Below are 23139 nucleotides of genomic sequence, written 5' to 3'. Positions count from 1 at the left end.
TCCATTACAAATTAGGCTCTCAGATTAATACAATATACAGTAAGAAAACATTACGTTTGTGGCCTTTAACAGCAACAAGCACTGCCCAGATTGTTTGGTCCATGAGGTCTTGGAGTTATCAAATGCTGCAATAGCTGTGTCCACCAAGTGGACTAAGACCAATTCTAAACTGTTGATCAAGATGAAGCCCAACTGTCATGGCAAGTCAAGGACAAGCCGAACCAAACAAGCTAACCGAATCTAGAAGCAAACAAACACTCAGTGGGTGAAAATATACCATGGTTCACAGATCAAGCATTGGTCAAACACAGACTGTGTAAGTAAACAGGCAATGTTCACTGGTATGCTAAGATTTCCACCTGTGTAAAGCAGACAATGATCACTACTATGCTAAGATTGCCCCCCTTTGCAAATTTGCCTTGCACTGTAAGTGACGGGAGATTTGTAGTTTTTATTGCAACTACGATCTGTATGAGCTGTAAGGGGACTGCATAAATACAAATTGTAGAAATCTGTACTAGAAGACAAAACTGGTGGCTGTTCTTTGACAGGTCTGCAGCCGTCCATGTACGCAACTCAAGAACAGACCCTGGCAATATAAAAAGTAGTTCACGTTTGATGTCATGTACACAGAGCATGCAAAAATCATTTGGCAGAATGCAAAGGGGCTTTAGGTAAGTACATGACATCTCACTGTTTCAGACATGCAACACCAAATGTTGTAGCCCCACTGCAAGCTGTGTTGAGTGGCTTTACTTCATGCCTATGATATTGTGGTTCTGAATTCATTTTTTTTAATAAGTCATTCCACATGTTAGAACCTAATTACTTGCAGTTATATTTTTGAGCTAATAAAATCTAGATGCCAATTTGTCACATTTACAAGCCAGTAATATGTTAACAAACGTCATGCACATTCCTGGTAATAAATAATTACAAAATTAATTAGCTGCAGGTGTCATTACTGCCAGCGTCAATAGATCCACTTGTGCCATTTACTATCTTTTGTCTTTAAGATTTCACAATCCATAGTTTGACCTTAGGTATCTGTATTCCGCTGTTGTTATGCCATCTTTGCTGTTAGAAACATTTCATTTTCTGCTACATAATACATTTAATTGCAGTCAACTCATACCACAAAAGACTGGCAGACATTAAAGTGCTAAGGCGGTGGCAGCAGCTGCACGGTCCCAGTAACTAAGGGATCACATGAAGACATAGGGCACCCAGGTGACACTTACACTAGGCTCACCCCTGATGTTAATACATAATACAGATTGCTACATAAACGCACATGTGTGTATCTATGTTCTTAAATGTTTGTCAGTACTGCACTGTGTAACTCACATGATCTATTTTGAAAATGCAACATAGCACGCCGTGAAAACAGAAGACAAACAACCAGGTTAAAAATAACCTGTCCGTATCAGTTAACATTTCTGTTATTCTTAAAAAATAAAGAGTAATGATTCTGGATAGCTTTATCCTACACTGCCTAACAACATTAGGATTACCTTCTTATATGTGTCACAACAAATATTTTTATATTTTGCAAGTCTAAGTCTTTTGTTATTGTACCTGAATAAATAGTGGGGTGAAAAAAAAACATGATTTTTGCATACAGCTTATTTCAAGCATTGTGTTTAGCTGGACAGTAATTTTATGAAGCTTTGGAAAATCCTCTTGTGTTCAACATACTGAAAATCTGCCCTGGAATGCAAAAGGTTAAAAGATTTGTATTAGTAACCCTTAGTAGTGTGGGCACCACTTCTGTAGATGTTTAAAAGTCTACTGTTCTTCTTCTCCTTCTCTGTCATCAATCCTACTGAAATGACAGCAGACAGATGTTAGCCTTTACAAAGAGCACATAAAATTAATGGCTCTAGGGCTATTCACAAAGGAGCATAGCAGTCTGTACCAGACATGGGTACCTGCAGCAACCCACTCTTCATGAACAATGAACAAATCAGTTTGGCAGCCATCACAGTAATATCTGTCTTGAAAACGTGAGTTCTGAAATGAATTCTGACAAAGTATAATTTTTCAGTTTTCACAATATTTTGGTTAAATCTTGCTAGTTTTCCAATATATGTGAAGATGGAGTGGTGGATACAATCATAAGCTTGAACGTTTATCTTTTAGGTCATTTGAAAAGTAGCCACATTGTTCCATATCTATGAGTTTTAAAAACATTGCTAAATTACTTTAGTTGACAATTTGGATGAGGAGTAAAAAGAAAATCATGTATGCATTGTCTAACTAATGTACTTTTGCTTTGCTTCTTATTATCCCTAGTCATATTTAACTTCCATATCTATGCCAACTAATCCATCAAATTCAAAAAAACAATAGAAATACAAAAAAGTTCATCTGTTTTTATATAAAAGGTATCTGCCACCTTTACGTTTACCTTTGCATAACAAGAGCTATTATGAAAAAATCCAGAACAACCCTTTCAATACATATCTTACTTACATGTAGATGAGGCTTTATGAATACAGTGACTATCCCGTCCTAGGCCGACTAGGCTGAGAGCAGGAGGTCCAGGGTACAAAACCAGGGGCAGATCAAGCACCCAAGGATCCCGCTGAACAACGAACAGGTTACAAGGGATTTCATTGATCTCCCCAACCAACCTATGTACGCTTTGGAGGCTTTTAGTGTACCGGAAATCTGATCACAGAGGTGGAGGCGACTGGAGGATCTTCCATAGGTTGACCCTAGGGCGGCCCCAAAGGTAAATATACCAATCTATGTATATATATATATATATATATATATATATATATATATATATATATATAGGGTAGAAGAAGCATTCTTAAACACACATCTACAGACACAGAAGGCTTGTTTTTCCCTCAGAAATCTCATGGTGCTGCCACAACCACAAGGGATTCTGGGTAGGCAAATGCAAATAAGGTCAACAATAATCACCTTTTATATATATATATATATATATATATATATATATATAAAAGGTGATTATTGTTGTGGCAGCACCATGAGATTTCTGAGGGAAAAACAAGCCTTCTGTGTCTGTAGATGTGTGTTTAAGAATGCTTCTACTATCCCATATATATATATATATATATAATCTTGTGACAAAACACTGCAGATTTCAATATACGGTATACAAAGTTTATAGGCTTTATTCTGAAGAACGCACATTGATTAATCAAAAACAAATCATAAAACAAAATCCTAGTTTTTTTAGAGCACAATTAAACAGTTTTGCAACCCTGAAAACAATTGGGATGGCTACACCACTTTCAAATGCAAGAAATAAATCTTTTTGTTTAACACCCATTTTCGGCCTTTTCAGAGCCTTCACAACAAATAGCCAGCTCCCAGTTTGCTGATCCAAAATTGAAGGCCTGTAGGACAGCAGGTGAATTAAACCAGTACTCAGTAGTAATCCTGGACTGGATTACTACTACTGCAGCTGCCAAGAATATATGAAGTAGAGCAGGGACCCAAAAACCAAACAAGTAAAAAATTCTAGGCCAAGAATTATGTAATGTTCTTGGTGCTACATATATACTATTCAGTGGGATTTTATCACAGTAGGTGTATATATATATATATATATATATATATATATATATATATATATATATATATTAGAATAGTGAATTCCCCATTTTAATGACACCTACTGTAAAATGTGATAAATTATACGATGTTCTGTTATTGCAACAGTATTTACGACATGGCAACAATTACAGACTTAGTAATAGTCATAGTAATGTAAGGAGCCTCTACTTTACTGAGAGGGTAAATTGTATTGATAAAAATGCCTTAATATATTTTTAAGATTTTTGAAAATTCTGCTTGTTTTACCCATAATTTCCAGCAACACTGCATTATTGCAATTTAATACATACCGTACTTGGTACTAAGTAGAAGAAGTCCACTACTGTAATTGTTCCACTGTATTTTTTTCTTATCCTTTGAGTACAGAAACAAAGTACACAATCACATCATAGGAGCTTGAACTGCAAAGATAACTGAAATAAATGATTTCCAATTTCACTTATCATTTTGCAATTTTCTTGAATTCTTTAAAAACATTTAAACATAATAAATAAAAACGAGTTTATTGTTTATGCATATACCCAGTATTATGTAGTTGTAGCTATCAGTATGGGGATGAATGCATTGTTTCGGGCTGCTTTTCTGATTTCCCAACATGGTAGAATGTGCATATGCCTGGTATCTACATAAGTCTTTTGTGAATTGCTAATGGAGTACTGAAATTGTGGCAGTTTTGAGAAGGGAATGCACGTGAGCTACAATATGCTGACAGACCCCTCAGTGGAATCTAATCTGTTCCAGCTCATGCACTCCTCTGAATCTATTTAACTTTCATTAAACTGTGTTTGATATCAGCTAAATAGAATGCATACGGCACCAATACAGCTCATATGGTCTCATTCATTCGATCACAGCAGTGCTTTTTTTCTTATATTTTCCCGCTACTCGTGTTAGTATGCAGTACAGCACAGTAAATAAAGGACCTTTGAAGACATAGTTAGTACTCAGAATTCTTTATTCCTTTGTTCTGGGTTTCCACTGTTGAAATGATGATTCATGTATGTCTCCAACAGCACCCATTAATTTCATGTTATGTGGCTTTTATCTTTAGCTGAGACAACAGTAAGTCCAATTCTACTCTATGATAGTACATTTTTTCATTCTCTTTTACCTTTCTGCATTTTACAGTAAAAGAATAATACATATTGTAATATTAATATGAGATTTTGTATTAGGCTCATGTATTCACATTTTTGCATATTAAATCAGTGATCTGCAGTATATCTTCTTGTATTAATTAACAACACTGTTTTAACATGATGAATTCTTATGAAACAACTTGATTTTTGATGTAGAACTCTTTATTGTTTGCATGCTAAAGGTTCATGTTATTATAATTAATGGTTTGAAAATACTGTAAGGGCTACAAGACATGGACCACCTTTGGTAAATTTGTACCTGTTGTACCCTGATACGCAAGAACTGAGCCCTGGGGAACACCGACAGACAGTGGTGTTGGATAGGAACAAGTTCCTGTGAAGGAGACACTAAAGATACGGTTAGAGAGGTAGGATTTGAGCAAGAAAAAAGCTGTTCACTGATGCCATGACTGTGAAGGGTTTGTCAAAGGAGAGGTTAAAGAGTATAAGTAATGAGAAGTGGCCTTTTGTTCTAGCGGTGATGAGGTTGTAATTTTAGTGTGTGTGCGGGAAGTAGGGCCAGGAGGCAGATTTATCACAGCAACATGCATGGCAATTGAGAGAGAGATGGACAGACTGTAGCTCAAATGACGAGAAAAAGAGTTAGGGAACTGCTGGGCAGACTTTGAAAGGCGCATCGGTATGGTAGTGTCAGTAGTACTCTTCATGGTCACTAATAATCATCATCTTCATACCCTACATTGTATGTGGATGATTATTTCACCGTGTGGTCTTTTTAATCCATGATGCCATGATGCCCCCATAAAATCAAAGTCATGCAAAAGTCAACAGCACATTGATCATTACTGGCTGACCCCTATTAATGACCTACTCAGTACACAATTTCTGATGTGATGCACTATTACGTGGTTAGTATTTCTGAGGTTGACTGTTTGACATTCAGTGATTGGATGTGGAACTACTTGGTTCTCCTAGTGCATTTATACATGTGGAATATTTAATTTGCACAACTGCCTAAAATTAGGGATGAAAACATCTCAGGTTGTTGTTGGTAACAAAATATATATATATATCAATATATGAAGTTAATCTCTCATACAGACAATAGAAAATCAATACATCTGACTCAACAGAAAATTATGTCAATGAAGTAACAACTCTTATCTCTTTTTTTGGCTGAGGTGAATAGATGACATAAGGATAGCAACTAATTTTGTTGATGCGTTTCCTTGTCAGGGCCAGACCTTCACACAACTGGTTCCCTTATCCCAGGCATACCTTAGCTGTCCCTTGGGACCCTTAACAGCCACCATAGCCTTTGTCTGCACAATCACTAGAGTAGACCTCTCCACAAGCACTACATCCTTATATTACCTGCTGGTGGAGTGCAACCAGTCATGTCAGGGTGCTCAGCAGTAGGCACCACACTGGTAATGCTTGTGCAGAGGTCTGTGCTCCCAGCTACACAGAGTTCCACCTCGCACTCAAGGGCCACTGGGGAGCCCTATAACATATAAAGACGGTCTTGTACTGATTTTCTGTCTCTCTTCTATTCTAAGTCTTTAAAATAGAAATTGATTTTTTTGCCTTGATGAATCCAGTACAACCAGATTTTTCATTTTTACAAGCAACTATCTAACCCAACAAAGGGAAAATACTCTTTATTATAAAATGTACCGTATTATGCATCAACAAAGATTACATAACCCAATCGTTTTTTATCAATACGCCTCTTTTTCACTGTCATTTGGTGCAAATAGTACTAGAAATTGCTTTTTTGATGTCACATTACTGTAAAAACTAAGAAACACGAACAGAAATCACTATAATCTTTAAGGTTTTCTGTCTGTCTTATGGGGATAATACAGTATAATTCACTCCATGATGAAACACGTTTGCGAATAAAACTCTGTTAAGTGAGTTTTCCTTCATTTTAATAATGGAGCTAGTTTTAATATACAAATAATATAAATTCAGTCCATAGAAGATAATATCTAAATACCTGCCTTTGGATCTCTAATGTCCTGCTATGTGTATATATATATATATATATGTATATATATATACGTGTGTGTGCGTGCATCATAAGGGTTGATAAAGTGGTGTTTTCTTCCTTTTCCAGATTTTACCACCACATAAGAGCAGCAGTTCTGAAAATGATGCGTGCATTCTCTTTATTGCAAGAAAAATGATAACATATGGGTCCCGTTAGCTGCCAAGTGATACGGCCATGCCCTCTCCACAGCATCCAACTACCGACAAGCAACTTGGATACAGCCTGGTAGCTGAGTTTGTTGTATTATTACACCGTTAACATATGTAAAGACACCTGAACATCTTTTCTTTGACAATGCTTGTGGTCTGTGATTCTGTACCTTTGCTCTTTGCCTATTAAGGGTTAATGTACCAGTGTGTTTTATGCTGATGATATAAGCCTGTATTTTCATTGCCAGTGGTTGGCATCATGCTGTGATTTGATATCAGGAAGCTCCATTCATTTCCAAACAGAAAAAAAACTGCATATGCAGATTGTTTGGATTCATTACTGAGCTGTTAGAGAATAAAATCCTCTAAAGAAAAATTACACTGTTTTAGTTTTGTGAATTTATAATATAGAAATTGCTAGTATTATACAGTATATACAGTATAAATATCCATGTAATATGCAATATGTACCTATAGTAGGAAAAAAGAAAATGAAGTATTTACATTTAGGATAAGCTGCAGCCCACTGCCCCTTCCGGGGTCCTGTTTGTGATGCCACATTTGGCTACTTTCTGCACATGCCGTGGTGTAATTTAATTGCTAGCTAGCATTAAAAGGGTGATCCCATATGATATTTAATTCCCAATTATTAATAAATATACAAATTATTATTATTATTATTAAAGAGATTGTGTGTTTTGTTGATATCCACACAGTGCACAAGCAGGAAATATAAACATAAAATCAAGAGACCTGCTACTAATTGCTTTTAGAAAACTAATCCTGGTAGTTCTAAGATATAATTCTAAGATTTTAAGATATAATGATGCGGAAATGTAAGAAGCTAAAGTACAATTTATAACATCAAATCAAGAGATTGCACCCAGGAGTGACAGTTGCTGATAAAGGGCCCTTTAACAATGTCTTGTCTACACTGTATTTCTGATCCATTTGATGTTATGTTAACAGACAAAATGTGCTTTCCTTTCAAAAACTACGACATTTAAGTGACCCCAAACTTTTGAACAGAGATATATAAGACAAGGATGGTAAAAATGAAGATGATACAGTCGTTTCTTCTTTAAATAATTAGAAGTTCACCAAGATGGTCTATTAGTCAATTGGCATAATATAAAAACATCTATGTAAAATATATCGTGTTTATAAGAATATAAGAATAATTACATTATAGATACTGGCCGAGTACAATTGTACAACTATTTGCTTATCAGTGATAGAAGTCTTAATGTACCAATTCCTTGCAAGCAGTCGTACATGTTTTATCACCAATTTAACTATCCATTCTTCAAGAAATAAGCTGGGGGAATAGTTTACTTCACACGCTTTTCTGTGTGACCCCAGTACCTCTCATGATGCATTGTCCTATCACCCACACAGAAAAAAAAAAAGACAATTTAGCCAGTGCCTGCAACCCTTCAGCCAGCAATGCCTTGACAGCAGAGGTTATAGAAATAAAAAAGAAAGAAAGAACAATGTGCAATCGGTACTGCATTAGAGATGGAAAAAGTACTTAAAGCCTGCAACATTCATCAAGGCTGAATACATAAATGCCACATTTTGAATAAGCCAAGCAAAAGACAATGACAAAGGAAAGGCGCATTGCTTTAGGAATCTCTATCATTTTCATTTGCTGCTGTCAGGAACCTGTTTTTTACCTCTCACTCTATCAGCCATTATAGCATTAATGAAGTAACCTCACATAGTTATTGACTGGCTTGTCAGAGTTGCTGCCTGATCCCTTAATAGAAACCATTGGTCTTCAGTTAAAAATGGGGTGAGCACGGAGGTGTTACGGGCATGTGTTGAATTTCAAGTGCACTCCTGAGGTTATCAAATCCATGAAATGCAAATTATCATATTTTTTAAACACACAGATTTCATGCAACATAGCATATAAAATTGACTAATACTGTACTTTATGCATTCCTGATAATGCTATCAAATGAGATATGCATATGTTTTCTATACACATTTGTGTGCAGAATTTGAATACAGAATGAAACGAGTTATTTTATGTCAATAAAGTTTTGTTTCTCGTGTTTTCCTCCCCAAACTTTATCATACAAAAAAGTTTTTGTTTTTTTAAGTAATGTCTGCAACTCATTGTCTGAAATGTTGTCATTGTATATTATGGATGGCTATTACATAAACAATTTTATCCTTTAATTTACTGTATCGTGGCTTACGATATACTCCACTGACTAATCAATCAATAGACAATAACTTCATTATGTTTACGTCTAAGCCTTTATAAGACTAAATATATGCATTCTAGCTATGGATACATATGCTAATGTATATGTAAAATTTTATGTGCTTTTCCAGGAAACAATTGTTCTCAGCCATGGCACAATTTTACATACAAAATAATCATATTAAAGTTTAATATATTATACACTTTCCATGTGTATATTGTGCCATTTTAGCTGCCGATTATTGTTTATTTTTAGATGTGTAGGTTTTTTGATGTATACATAGTAGACTTGTGCATTCTGATTCATACAAATTGAAGGGTTGTCAAATTTGGGCAAATTCTGTGTTTCGTACAAAGCCACAAAAATGAGACCAGACCCCCATGAAGCAGCCGAAAATTAAGCAAAAAGCTCTGAATTTTCATCTGATTGATGGATCAGACTGGAGGACGTGCCACCATAGATAGAAGAGGGAAGATAAAAAATAAAAAAGAGGGAAGATGAAAGAGAGAAGATAGAAGATGAAGAAGTGGTCGGCAGAAAAGTTAGGAAAGTGCGAGAGACTGAGTGAAAGTGTGAGAGGGCAAGAGTTAATGTGGGCATTGGGCAACGCATTTTGTTCCCAAATAAAAAAAAGCCTCCCCCCTATTTTCGTCTGAAGCGAAACGTTAATTTGTTGCCCAAAAACACTATTGTAAATGCTAAGGGTATACTAAAGACAAGGCCAATAAGCAAGTAAATTTGAGCTCTTATATATAATAGGTAATAGGCAGATTATTTAATCCTAATTTTCGGTCAAGACTAAAGCCAAAACATTTGGATCATCAAACTCTAGAGAAAGACCAATTTAGTACGAGTTCATGAAGCACAAGTGTCAAGTTGAGAAAAAAATCCCTCCATAATAAGCTACCTATATCTCTTTTGAGTTGAAATAATAACAACAAAATACGTAATATAAAAGTGTTCCTCTCTCTGTAACTCCAAGCTTGTGGCAGGTTGGTAGCTTGCAGAAAACGTGAGGTACAGGAAATTCTAGAAGGTGGGAAAGAGAAAGATGAATAAGAAAGTGGGCAATTTAAATTGAAAGGGCAGCATATACAGTATGACTGCTATAAAGGAATTTATCAGAATTAGTATACTGTACAACCATCCATAGTACACTGAAAGAGTTTAATTTTGCCATTTAACCCATATTAGTGTTATGGAGAGATAATGTAAATTCTTTACACTTCATTTACAAGTAAAAGTATTGCATATTGCGCATAACAAGTTAGGGGGCAGGGTCCCATTAAATGCAATTTAACTGATTTAAATATATCCCCATAAAGAAAAAGTGAACAAAATAATTCCATTAACTCTGTACTTGGAAGATTTTTTTCCATTGAATATTGTCATAGTGCATTATGCATTACATTTAAAGCAATACAATGAGTTTATACTGTATATGTCAATGTTTGAAACGCTATCATAAGAATGAACTGTTGTGTGATTTTCATTATGCTGTATCTGTACAAATCATTTATTAATATTTTTACTTTTGTCATAGCAGTGTTTTTGCTTAGAAAGTACATTAATTTAAGTACAAGAGTCCATGTGTATGGTCAAGTTCTTATATTCCTCTGTTATTTAGTATCTATACACCAAAGGAAAATATAGCTATACAGCTGCCCAAGAGACCTATTCATAAAAGAAAGAGTTGGAGGAAGAAATGTAGTTTCAACATCTCGGCTTCATTGTATTATGAAGGTCCAACCCCAGTGAGCTTCTTCTGGAGGAAGAGCTTGGCTGGCCCTCTATATTTCAGTCTGAGAGATTTCTCCAAAGTCTCCTCATAAATTAAATTATGCAGGATCAGCTCAGCTTTTCTTGTTGGAGAAACTTTCCAGTGTTGGCTCTACATAATAATACGTCAAGTCAGGAAGCTAAAACCACAACGCTCCTATAAACTACTCTGCTAACTTTCCATTTATTAAATAAGTCAGTAAAGACCTAAAGAAAATATGATTCTATTAACTCACTTCTGAGGCAAAGATTGTGTTTCATTAACAATGTAGTAACTAGACTTTTGTATTCGTATTCAGAAGAACATGAAAAGAAACACAAATGTTGCATTTTTGTTGTTCAAACCGAATACTGGCAAGTAAATGTATACAAAGACAAAGAAGCACAACACAAATAATCTTTGATAAACAAGCTTTGGCGCCAGGATTTTAAAGGTTTGTAAGAGCGACTCTATTGGTCGGTGACAGGGGGCACGTCTGCCATTAACCAATGAAGAGCAGCTGCCCTTCATTGGTTGATGCCAGAGGAGGCCCCTGCCCCACTACCACTTTAAAATGAAAAGACACCCACAAAAAATGTATGTTAGCAAGAAACTGTATGTAAACTGGAAAAAACTAGAAACCTGAAGAAATAGAATATTAACTTAAAATGATTTAAATAAGTTTAAACAAAAAACATTTACTGAACAGATATGGTACAGCATAACTCCTATAACTATATACTGAGCCAGACATTGACGGTAGTACAACATAACTGTTATCATTATATACTGAGCAAGACATCAACTCTGGTACAGCATAATACCTATCACTATATACTGAGCCAACCATTGACTGTAGTACAGCATACCTGCTATAATTATAGTCGACGGTGGTTCAGCATAACTCCTATCACTATATACTGAGCAAGACATTGACAGAGGTAGAGCATAACTCCTATGAATATATACTGAGCCAGACATTAATGGAGGTACAGTGCAACTCTTACCACTATACACTAAACCGGACATTGACGTGGTAGGCTCAGTATATCGTTATAGGAGTTATGCTGTATCACTGTCAATGTCTGGCTCAGTATATAGTGATAGGAGTTATGCTGTACGACTGTCAATGTCTGACTCAGTATATAGTGATAGGCGTTATGCTGTACTACCGGCAACTAGATTGTAAACTCGCAAGAGCAGGGCCCTTTTCTCCTTTTGTGTCAGTCTGTTATGTGATTTTTAATTTTACTGAGTGTACCAGCACTACAGAATCTGTTGGCACTATATGTCTGGCTCAGTATATAGTGATGGGAGTTATGATCTACTTTAGAGCTACTACACCACTACATAGTGAGCCAGGCACTGATGGTGGTACAGCATAACTTCCACCACTATACACTGAACAAGACATTGACAATGGTACAGCATAGCTGAAATCACTCTCACACACTAATGCTTTTTCAAACTCTCTCTCTGAATGTCTCCCTACTTTTCCTGCTGCAGCTTCTTTTCCTCCTCCGCCTCTTCCTCCTCTTCTTTGTTTTCCCTCTAGGGTGTGGTGGGGGCGGAAGGCGGTGGGCCAGGCTTCAGTATTGTGCGCTGGGATATGACATCAAATCCCGATGCACAGCATCAGGTGCCAGCGTGCATTGCAAGGGAGCAGAATCTGAGGTCTATATAAACATATCTCCCACTCCCTTGATTGATTTTAAGCCTTGATCCTTTATCTCCCCAACCAAGCCTCCTCTTGCAGCAGACGTTATAGTTTGTCTCTGGAGACACCCCTGTACTAACCTCAGAGCGGCAGCACACCATCCCCTTTGCTGACCAACTGGCAGGAAAGGGCTCCCATTAAAATCAATGTGCTCACTTTCTGAGAATGTATACAGGAAGGGGTGTTATTTAGACTTTCTGGAACTCTCAGGGGGAACTGACTGGATGTAAGTATACTATATGTCCACATACCACATATAGTAAACAAAGGAGCTGGAGGGCAAGGAAAGTGTACATATTCATAGGGGCATATCAGGTTATGTATATTTGTGTAGTGAGGGAGGGTGTGGCCTAAAGAGATGAACACCCTATGTCAGGGTGTGCATAATTATTAGGCAGCTTCGTTTTCTCAGGCAAAATGGGCAGAAAAAGAGATTTAGCTGACCTATTTTACAAAGGTCAAAAATTTTAAAAATTATTTCAGAGGGATGCAGTACTCTTGAACTTGCTAAGATATTGGGGCGTGATCACAGAACCATTAAACGTTTTGTTGCAAATAGTCAACAGGGTCACAAGAAATGTGTTGCGATTAAAAGACACAAATTAACGGCCAGAGATTTGAGAAGAAGCAAACATTAAGCTATCTGGAACTCATTATCCTCCAGTTCTGTCATATCCCATCAAATGCATTTAAGCACTCCACTGAGTGGCTAGCCAGTAAAAGCCTTAAAGGTAAAAAAATAATGAAATCCCCCCTTTCCTCACCTGACATAAACCCTATTGAGAACTTGTGGGCCCTTCTTAAAGGCAGATTTATGCTGAAGGAAAACAGTACACCTCTCTGAACAGTGTATGGAAGTCTGTGGTTACTGCTGCACAAAAAGTTGATTGTCAACTGGAAGCTTTATGACTGTTATTGAAAAGAAGTGTGGCTATATTGGTCAATGATTTGTTTTTGGAAATGTCACAAAGTTTATTTGTGATTTTTGAGTTGTTTGTTTAGTATTATCACTTTAATAGATGAAAATAAACATATAAGATGGGAAAATTATCAGTTTTCTTTAACCCCTTCGCGACCTTTGAAGGTCACTAAATGGCTTAAACGGCGTTACTGTAATGCCTCGATGTCGAGGCATTCAGCAAGGCCGAGATCGGCATCGGGGGCCATGTCTGGCCCCTCCCCGAGGCGTCAACAGCCGCCATACATTGTATGGCGGCGGATGCCCGTTTTAAAAGCGTTTAAACTTAAATGGTGTCGCTGGAATGCCTCGATCAGGAGGCATCCAGCGACACCAAACACTTACCTCTGGGTGGGCTGTGACCGCTCCGGAGAGCGGTCACAGCCGCAGCTGCCGGTGTTCTTCGCCATCAGCAAGATGGCGGCCGCCCTGTAAAAGAAACAAACAAGTTTTTAAAGTTTGCTAGATGGTCTAGAGAACTCTGGCTCCACTTGCAGGTTGAATACATGCAAGTCAATGGAGCCCAGCTTTCTAATCACAATGTGATTAGTAAAATATTCAAGAAAAAAAAAATATGGAAAAAAAAAATATGGAAAAAATTAAAAGTGCTAACATTTAAAAATAATTATGCAGTGATGTCACTAGATGAACCATCCAGTACCAGCAAAATGTGTAAAAAAAATATATAAAAAAAAAAAGTATTAAAAAAATAAAATAAAAAAATAAAGTTTATTATTTTGAGGAAGTGCTAAAATTTCTCAAAAATCTCAACAAAGAGTTAAAATAAAAGCACTTCAAATACCCAAGGGGTGTCTAATATAAAAAAAAATGGCTGATGGGGTAAATTGGAGTGGCTGAGCTCAAAGATAGGGCATAGGTACAGACTTTCCAAAATGGACAAAAAAAGCGCACTTCCCAAATGTGGCATTTTAAATCTCAAACAACACGACAAATCCATGCATGTCGGGTATCACTGCACTCAGGAGATGTTCCTGAACACACATTGGGGTGTTGTTTGACAGTGGCAGGACCTGTATATCTATAACTAAAGTACAATTTGTGTGAAAAAAAAAAAAAAAAAAATTACTATTACAAAGTTTGACAAAGTGTAGTTGTATAATTGGTGCATGGAAAGCGTTAAAATAACAGCATTTGGAATACCCTGGGGTGTCTAGTTTTCAAAAATATATGGTTTGAATTGGTTAAATTGAGTTAACCGGCTTCAAAGATGTTCCAAAGAGGAGATGGAGGCAGACTGACCAGATTTGTTAAAAAAGATTTGGAAATCATAAACGCTGCTTGTACTTATTGCCCTATAACTTACAAAAAACAGCAAAAGAACATAAAAACATTGGGTATTTCTAAACTCAGGACAAGTAGTAGAATCTATTTAGCTAGTTTTTTTACTTGCTTTTTTAGGTGAGTAAAAGATTTTTCAAATAAAAGTCATAAAATTTGGGGTTTTTTTCAATTTTTCACCATGTTTTTTTTTTTTTATAGTAAATAAGATGATACGATCAAAATAATGGTATCTGAAAGCCCATCTTGTCCTGAAAAAAACAATATATAACTTATGTGGGTACACTAAATGGGTGAGGAGAAAATTACAGCTGAACACAAGCACCACAAAAGTATTAAAACAGCCTCGGTCCCACAGGGTACAAAACGAAAAATGAGCCCGGTCCTTAAGGGGTTAAATTGCATAATAATCCTGCATACTTATAGTTGTCAAATAATTGTGCACACATCCTAAGAAAGCCAAAACAGAGTGCACTGTTGCTAAATAATAAAATTAATCCTCAAAAATACAGCTTGTTTAATAATTATGCACAGAGTGTAATATGCATTATAGTGCGTATGATGGCTATAGTGTACCTTCAAAATATAAAAATATATATCATATTGTTCTGATCTATAGTTTGGTGCTATTTTAAGGAAAATGTATTTAAAAAAATATATAAACACATTAGTAGAAGGGTAAAACAGTATTTTCTCGCTGCCTCACTCTTATTCACACTCAAGCTCTTTTAATGTCTTCATATTATATAATGTCTTCTTTCTCCATGAATCTGCCTGCATTATTCTGGCCTATTGGAATAATTCTACAAAAAAGAGCAGTCACTGGAACAGCCTCTCCAATTGAGGGAGAGGGTGTGCCTGTGGGCTTTGCCCTTTTGCAGAAGTGCTTGGGGAGGCCTAGTTCACAGAGAAGCGGGTGAAGACAGAAGACACGGGGAGAAGCGGAAAAAGACAGAATAAAGAAGATAGACGAACAAGAAGAGGCAAGAGAAGTGGCGAAGCTGCACGAAAGGAGACAGTGACAGCAGTCGGCAGAGGAAGTAGGGAGACATATATATTGTAATCTTAACCCTGATTGTAGGCCATAAAAGTGCAGCATATAATTGAGACAATCCAGTATATATATCCATTCATACGTAGATACATAAATTGTAAGTATGCTTGGCAGTATATTTTCTTCTGTATATTAAGTAAAGCAAGCACATTTTTATAATTCTGCTTCAGGATCTGTTTTGACATTTACAATATTTGTCACTAGAATGTTTTCAAGGAGTTGTCTGGTCAAAAGTTCACTGAACTGTAAGTAGCTGATTCTCTTTTTTCAGGACACAGTCATATTCGCAAAGTCTCCTGACACTGTATCTAATTTCTAAAATGAATACGCTTTAATTTGTCTTCTTCATGCATTGTGCCTTTCCCTACTTAAAACAGCAACAGCCTTTGGCAGTGAAGGACATCACATTTCTATGTGAAATTACTTTTTTTATTCACCCTATATGCTGGTGAATATCATGGGTCAAAGGAGAAAAAATGTATGCAAGAAAACATCACACCTGAATGAACTCAGTTTTTTCACATTACAATTTTGTCCTTTTTTTGCTCTGGGTTCATTTTTCACTGGACCATATCAACCATACATAAGCCTTTGAGAAGAAAGGGAGGAAAATAATATGAAAAACAACACTGTCCATATGCATTTCTCTACACTATGTGAATTCTCTTCATTAGTGTGTAGCGATGCTTGCAGATTATATGCAGTATGCAGATATATGCGGGTTTCTTCTATTGAATGGTTATAGCCTAAAAGAAACTAGTGCAGGCTTCAAACACAATACACACCAAACACAGGTAAGGACCTATACTTTGCAGTTTTTAAACTTATAATGAAGAATCCACAGTAAGTGTTGTTAATATTTAATAAATATAAATAACAAACACTTGCTTTATTAGAAGAATTTGCCTACAATACTTATAGAAATTCCAATGTGTTAGATAATTTAGATCTTATGAATCATCGTAAATAAAGGAACAGAATAGAACTCATATGATTTCATGTTCATTTTTGAACATCTGAACTAAATAAAATTAGATGTACCCTTTGTTATTATACCGTGTTGTATGTGCAGAAGCACTCCATAAGTGACAACAGTTGTAACATATTTTAAAGATGCCCAGAGGTTTTAGAGTAATTTGCAAATATATGAAGTGAAGATCTTTGAATTGCTAAATGTTTAAGATAGAAATTCAGCTCAAGCAACTTTTTGAATGTTTTCATTTTGATTGATCACTGCAACGTTCAATCAAGTCATGCTATATTGTACCATATGTGAATCCTTAACAATGCTTTAAAATAAAATTGTTTTTTCAAGCACAGCTTTATGGTTGTACCACTAGACATTTCACTTTATACCATTTTTTTGTATAGTCTGTCATTAATTATGAAGAAAAAAACAGTAAAATTTTTGGCCCATTCTTCAATGTCCACATTAACTCTCACTATCTCACATTCTAATCGCATTTTTGCGTAAACTCACCAGGAGCTCATGTTCATGGAGAAGCGGACGATGAAATAAGACGAGAGAGAGAGAACAATCAGATGTAGAAGATGGTAGAGGAGATGAGGAGCCGCAAGTCACAGAAGCGGAAATGGTTGGTGTAGACAGTGGTGGAGGAGGGGCAGGGCCGCCCCGCTCCCGGTGCGGCTGTCAAATGGGGTGGACTGTTCTGAGTGTGCCCCAGCCGTGCCTGTGCTGCTGAGGCGGAAGGCCCACGCATAATCCGGGGGGTGCCAGGGGTCAGCGGCAATGTCGGTGACCCACCCGACCCGTCTTAAAACACAGACCAAGGAGTCTAAAGCACGCGCGTCTCGGAGGGCTCCCAGCAAAAAATGAGGGCCGGGGTGCCGGGAGGTGGTACAAGAGCACGTGCGATAGGAAACTTTGGTGGAGGTCTGTAGCGGTCCTGACGTGCAAATCGGTAGTCCGACCTGGGAATAGGGGGCAAAGGACTAATTCAACCATCTAGTAGCTGGTTCCCTCCGAATTTTCCCTCAGGATAGCTGGCGCTCTCTGCTCTGCAGTTTTATCTGGTAAAGCGCATGATTAGAGGTCTTGGGGCCAAAATGATCTGAACCTATTCTCAAACTTTAAATGGGTAAGAAGCCCGGCTCGGCTGGCCTGGAGACAGGCATGGAATGCGAGCAACTAGTGAGTAACTTTTGTTAAGCGTAACTGACGCTGTGGGATGAACCGAACACCTGGTTAAGGCGCCCGATGCCCGATACGGCCCAGCTGAGCCACGCTGGGCTGTACCCAAATCCGCAGCAGGTCTACAGCAGGTCTAACATGTTAGAACAAGTAAGGGAAGTCGGCAAGTCAGATCCTTAACGTCGGGATAAAGATTGGCTCTAAGTGCTGGGTGGAACGGGTTGTAGCGCGAATTGGGTCTCGACGGAGGCCTTCCCCTGGATTGCCCCAGCTGCGGTGCACGCCCCTCCCCCTCAGCCGGCACTTAGCAGCTGACTTACTGGTGCGGACCAAGGGAATCCGACTGTTTAATTAAAACAAAGCATCCTGAAGGCCCAAGGCGAATGTTGACACAAGATTGTTGGCACTAGTCTGCAACTGTGAAGAGACATGAGAGATGTAGGATATGTGGGAGACCCCTGCTCGCGGGGTTTCGCCGGTAAAATACCACTACTCTTATAGTTTTTTCACTTACCCGTTCCAAAGGATAGTGGCAGGTGGAGAGTTTGGCCCGGGGGAGCGGTACATCTGTCAAGCCGTAAGGCAGGTGTCCTAAGGCGAGCTCAGACATTTGGTGTATGTGCTTGGCTGAGGAGCCAATGGGCGAAGCTACCATCTGTGTGATTATGATTGAACGCCTCTAAGTCAGCATCCCCCTAAACAGGATGAGACTGCAGTACCACAGAGCCTCGGTTGGCCCCAGATAGCCAGCCGCCAGGCCGGTGGGCAGAGCTGCTCACCGCGGGACCAGAGCTCAGACAGAAGGGGGCTGCCTCTTTCCCATAACGAACCACACATTTGTGGGGAACCCGGTGCTAAATCATTTGTAGATGACCTAATTCTGGGTCAGGGTTTCGTGCGTAGCAGAGCAGCTACCTCGCTGCGATCTATTGAAAGTCATCCTTTGATCCAAGCTTTTGTTGTTTTTTTGTTTTTAATAAAAATAATAAAAGAGTGTGAGAGAGTGAAAGAGCACACAAAATTCAAACTCAAAATCTAAGACTCTTGCTCTATTTTTCCCTCGATCTGTGGGGGTCTTGCTTTGTTTTCAGAGATTCGTATAAATTGACAAAATATCCAAATTTGCGATTTGTACAAATTTGAAAGCACAAGCCTTATGCCCTGTGCCTTTCAACATTAACCTGCATTAATTTTAGAATTGACAAAATTGCCTTGTAAATAGTGATTCCAATGTCAGAGAATGTACTGATCATATATGTGATGAGTTTTCCTTTTTTAACCCAATTTTTTTATTTGAGAACAACGTGTACACAAAAGAAGTCACATATTGTCAGAACGTTAGCTTACAGAAATAGCAAGTACATGTCATAACATGTTGAAGATGACAATGACATTAACATTTTTATTTTTTTAACACTAACAGGTAAAGAGTATGGAAATCAGACTGGATCATCAAACAAGAATTACATAAAGTTACAAGTTAGTTCTCCAGTGAATTTACAATATAAAATCAAAACAAGTATACAAACAATATATTATTTTAAATTTTTCAACAGATACATTATGATAGAAGTATGCCCCAAATAATCATCTCACTGCTTCCTTGCATGCTTTATTTACATTTGTTTGCATTTTGTTTATATGTGCATCTTTTGTTCACACTGTTGAAACCCATCTGGGAAACTCCATAGTACTGATCACTGCTACTTGTATACTCAACTGCACTATAGTAGACAGCCTGGAGGACAACTTGAATTACTCAATGTTGCCAATCAGTTATCATTGCCAAGAATGCAGACACATCTGTATAATGACGTGTATACTGTCTCCATTATTTATGTATATATTATAAAGTCACCATAATTGATGACTGGGTTTTTTATAATGCAGCTTAGGTATAGTAGATGACACTTTTTATTATTATTATTATTTTTAAAGATATGCAAAGTGCAAAATATATATTTTCTTTATATTCTGAAATATAATAATGAATTATACAGAATAATATATTTGATTATGACAAAATGACTAGGGGTCACCCTAGTCATTGTTCTAAAATTGAAAAGCTAATTGCATTGAATCAACTGATTCATTCATAACAGAATCTTGCAACCTCAATGCTTTGGGCCATTTGTACCATCTTGAGTGATAAGGATGATAAAAAGCCAAATACACATTTTACAGTAAACCTCCTTAAAGTGTACTATTCAGTGAAAATAAATTCATGATGAATAGAAGGTAAAACACAAAACAAAGGTTCTAATTGCCCCTCACCCCCTTGTATTTTCAGAATATTTCATAGATGCCGTTGCTCTAAATTAAATAATATGCAACAAAAAAGAGTTGTTTATGGGTGAACATGTGTCTCAATTATATAAACAGTTTCAATTAATGCATTCTGCGCCCAGTTTTTATTTTATTTTATTTTTTAAACATTCTGTGGAACTTTTTTGTTGGGTGAATTACCTACATTTTAACCAAATCGTCTATATCCTTCTGACATGTATATCGTCTATATCCTTCTGAAAGTCCTTGATATTTTATGTCCTGTTCATTGTGCCGTATGCATGCTCTGGACTTGAGCCCTTTATTACACAATGGTAAGGTTCAATCTCACATCGCCACTTGTCTTTTAACTCTTTTCGTACAATGTACGTACAAACTCATGGAACATAGCTATTTTTCTCAATCATCAAATAAGTTATGAGAATCCCACTGTCAGTCATTTTCACATTCAAAAGAAAAACCTTTTCAGTCCACATCTCTTGTAATTCAGTTATATAACGTATTTGGTCCTTTTTATTGCTATTCTGTTGAGTCTGAACATATTGAAAAGATTGTGTTTATTCGTTTTATTCATTCATTAAACTGTATTTCTGCTAAAAAGGAAGATGACAAAAATGTCAAATTATATTTACAATTCTTCACTTTGACTTCCAATAAGTGGGCGATTTTATGGTGAGTTAAATGAGTTGTACATGGACACTATTAGTGCGTTGGCAAATCAATAGCTCTGCTACAGCACTCATAGAATTCAGCATTTCTATGGGATACACGGCCTCCCATTATTGACATGCAAATGAGCACTCAGACTGATTTTTTCTTTTTTATTCATTTTTCATGGCTCCTTTCAAGCTGTCTGCTCTGTAACATAATCTTTGAAGCAATGTACCAGTAATACAGACATGGCAAGTAGACATGCAAGAAACATCTGCTCCATCCACAATCCACTTCACAATTGAAATCATTTGGATTTGTCATGGATCCATCAGTTAGTGGACCAGCTAATTTGTATTCTGGAGAATGACATGGCTTCTGTAACAAATATAAAGGCAACAGGGGAAAAGTTGAATAAATGCAGCCCTTCCACAGCTAATATAACACATCATTATTTTGATTGGTGTAAGATAGTGTGAATGGATCTAGTTCCACAAATAAATATTTCTTTATTATAATCAAATGGCTTTTCAGAGATTTCCATGAAAAACAACATTTTTGTTGGGTGTCTCTTGAGGGGAAATATACTTATGACAAAAATATCCATATTTTTCAGTAATAATTTTCACAGAAATGTGTGGTCACAGATACATATTACTGAATCACTTTTTTTCCCAGTGCCAAGTTCTTTGTCATCAATTCACATGGAACCACAAAAAGTTATATGTTAACCTTACACTGACAAAAAGCATAAAATCATCAGCTGTTCATGAAAATATTCCTATATTTTGTAAAGACCAGAATAAAATATATATTTATCTAAACTGAGTTGACAGAAATGTCCCCATTCAGTGATGATTTTCTTGGAAGGTTATCAATTAAGTCAATAATAAATATCATTGGATCACTTAAATCCATCTCCGAAGTCAAAGAAAGGATAGGATTTATTAAACATTTCACAACATACCAAAAACAAGTAGTCTACTAACATAATCTTGGGGATGTCTCCACAAATTTCTTTTTAAGAATGACTGAAATTTCTGATTTTTTTAGATGCCCTAAAATCCACGATCAGTAGGTAATAAAACTAATAGAAAAATATTTAGATTAAAGAAAATAACTACCCTTCACGACTTCTATATGTCATTTTATAAAGTATAGCGAAGGTGCATTAAGTAAGAAATGCTAGCATAAAAAAATCCCTCAGACCCAATTCCCTCAACTATTATGCCCACTATTATCCCAATATTATGAACATGGACTTCTAAACTTATTACATTTTTATCATTTCATTTCTTCTTCAACTACTGGGACATGGCTTTCAATTCCCATAACAAGACCATTAATTAATATTTGTTTTAAAATGGACACAGACTAGAACCCTGAGGTTGCTTAGAACATTTGGTAAATCAATCAACAACTCTCTGTAGTCCATCATTTGTACTTTTCTATCCAAGCAAGAGTACCTTCCCCTAGGCTTGTCTTGTTCAATGTACACTGTAAGCTCCTGTGGTTACAGAATTATCAAACCTAAATCTATCCACTTCAACAAACCAATTTCTATTTCTTAACTCAAAACAAGTAAACATTATTCGCTTATATAAACTCATATTCACTGATTGATATACCTAAATAAAATTTCAAATATCACTGCTAGTTCGTATGTCAACATATGAGTTTATGGTTTTCAGAAAGAGATCTTGGTTTTGGAATGGATGCCACGTTTCTTTTAAACCAGTATTTTTACACAATGCCCAATTAGTTAAGCTTTCTCCTGTTTTTTTGTGATAGGCATATCTTTTTTACCATTGGACATTAAAGCACCAGGGTTCCTAAGAGTTAGAGGGCCCCAGGCATCCGCCTAGTGTGCCTAATAGATAATCGACATTCTTGGGAACACTCAGGGTTTTTCGCCCTAATCTCAGAGTCTCAAAGTGAAAAGGCAGATTCTCAGGGTCACACAGTGTGAAACTAACTTCTTGCCATTCTCCTGCTATGATCATTTGTGAGAGTCCCAATTCATGTTTTTGCTACCAGTATGTTATGGTTGAATGCAGGTAACTCAATTAAGTGTATTTTAAAATAATGACAAGTCAAGGTTTCCATGAGGACGTAAATAGAGTAATTTAGTTAACACATTTGGTG

This window comes from Sceloporus occidentalis, unplaced genomic scaffold (genome assembly GCF_023333645.1).
Source record: "Sceloporus occidentalis isolate IW3139 unplaced genomic scaffold, rSceOcc1.0.p SCAF_15, whole genome shotgun sequence".
NCBI lineage: Eukaryota > Metazoa > Chordata > Lepidosauria > Squamata > Phrynosomatidae > Sceloporus > Sceloporus occidentalis.
The sequence above is the reverse complement of the archived record's forward strand: the minus strand, read 5'-3'. Positions refer to the sequence as shown.